Below are 2268 nucleotides of genomic sequence, written 5' to 3' on the forward strand. Positions count from 1 at the left end.
GTGCTTATACTTGCTACTATTTTCAGAAGTTAATAGCTACCCTGGGGCAATTTTAACTTACACGTGACATTGAGTGGGGTTTTCCTCTGATGATTGCCCTAGTATTTCAGAAAATTCTAATTAGCAGCTAATTACCATTGCACCCTGTCATCACACAACCCTCATGCTGCTGCTGTAACTTTATCTCTTCAAATAAGACGGAGGGAGGCTCCAGCAAGTTCTGAAGCTGCTTTTGATAATTATATAGCACAGGGAACAACACTACCTTTGCTATTATTTCTGTAAGGTATAACTGTCTCCAGACAACCAGTGCGCTCAATGTAGAGCCAAAACAAAGTTGATCTGCTTGTGTATTTGGGAGACCAGCATCTCTCAGAGAGCCTGTAACATGCCTCCCACCTTCTTATAGGCTCCAGGTTTTCTTGCAAGGGACTCGAAGCCGGGCCTTTACTTGGGATTCATTGGAATTCAGTGAATACTTAGAATTCATTACTCATTACCAGTTAACTCATTTAATGGAGCAAATTTCTTCATTCTAATCAATTCTCACTTGTGTGCATAGAAAATTCCATGTTTTAACATATAGTATTACATATGGTTGAGTTTTTTTATTTTCCTTCCTTATAACTTTCTACTACGGTAGAGGACTGTTTTGAAGCTATTTAATTGTTTTGTTGTTGTTCAGTCCTTTGAAGCTTTAATGAGGAATATTGTATGAATATACACGTGTTCATGCAAACATACTCCCTTATTGCCTACAGTGCTAGGTAACGCCCAAAATTATTGATGCCAAGGAACTGAAGTCGTATTTGTGATGATGCATGCTTTGCAGAGAGCCAAGTCTATAGAAGCTGGAGAAGAAACAGAACTGATGCTCCTACAGTCTCTCCCAGAGTCAAGAACTTTGACACCCCAGCCCCCTGCGAGGTTTAGATCGACCTGGAGCTGTTGCAAAGCTAATCTGGTGCCATTATGTGGAAAGGGATTCTGTGCACCACCACCTTGATTTCACATTGGAAAGCCAAGGTTTTTATTCCAACTCCAGATAATTCCACAGAGAAGTGGTTGTTATGTATCATTATTCACCTATATCATTATTCACCTACTTAAAATAGAAAACACTTCTATATATAATAGCAAAGAAAGAAACCATAAAGGGAAGACTGATAGATTTTGCTACAAAGAAGGGAAAACATTTGCAAGCAAAAAAAATACTGTAAATAAAACTAAAAGGCAAATGAGAATAATGGAAGGTATTGGCAAAATGTATGACAAAGGATTAGAGCTAATGTTTTTAATACACAGAGAGTTCTTTTTAATGTCTATAAATAAAATTAAGATTCTGTTTCTTTTCCTCTTCTGGGGATAATGTCTAGAGGCATTCAAAATGGTCCAGCACTTGACATACTGTTGTAGGCTATCTTACAATACAGCCTCCAGCAATGCCAGGCTGTCCTGAGCCCCTGGTATTAGCACCGTTTACCTTTATACCAAGAAGTATGGAACAACACCAGAATCCACATGTCGCGTGTGCCCAGGTCAGCTTCAAGGAGTTCATGCTGCGAGACCTAAAGTTCTTATGAGATTGTCTAAAACAAAAAAAAAACATATCATCTGGGCCTGTGGTGCCTCCATGGTTGCTAAATGTGTCCGTGACAGGATCAAGTATACTCTTCTTTTTGAGGAGCAAAAAATCATTGTGAAAGTGTTGACGGCACAAGCCCAGAGTCAGAAAGTTAGAGTAAAAATGGAGATTTTTGAAATAATAATAATAAAAAAAAAGCTTTCTAAAAAACAAGTTTCTTCTGTTACTACATCATGGGAAAATGGATGGGCAGATTTTCACCAAATCTGGAGATATATTTGGGGTGATCTGACTCGAAATATAGCCTGTGTGTTGTACCACAGGTTCATTTGGGAGGACCCTGGGGAAAACCAAGGGAGTTGGGCCGTCCTGCTTTAGAGCAGATGGACCTGAAGCTCAAAGCAAGGCCCTTCAGAGTGTCCATTGGGTCAGACATACTAGCTGAATATTAAGGGTATTAACCCCGGCTGAAGCATCGAGTGTTGTGAGGACTCAATGAGATCATCCATGTAAAGTGCTGAGCTCAATGCCCAGCACATTCACTCATTCATTCATTTATTCAGCAAATTTTTATTGAGTGACTACTGTGCCAGGTGCTCTGCTAGGTGCTAGGGATACAGGAATGAACAAAACAGACAGCTATCTCTACCCTCTCGGGGCTTACATTTAACTGACACACAGTA

The 2268-nt window shown here is 39.8% G+C and overlaps 1 pseudogene; it reads left to right on the top strand.

The window, feature by feature from the left end:
• The first annotated feature begins 1387 nt into the window (after positions 1-1387).
• On the top strand, positions 1388-2037 carry LOC131398903 (large ribosomal subunit protein eL34-like; annotated as a pseudogene).
• The last annotated feature ends 231 nt before the right edge of the window (positions 2038-2268 follow it).

Source organism: Diceros bicornis, chromosome 36 (genome assembly GCF_020826845.1).
Source record: "Diceros bicornis minor isolate mBicDic1 chromosome 36, mDicBic1.mat.cur, whole genome shotgun sequence".
NCBI lineage: Eukaryota > Metazoa > Chordata > Mammalia > Perissodactyla > Rhinocerotidae > Diceros > Diceros bicornis.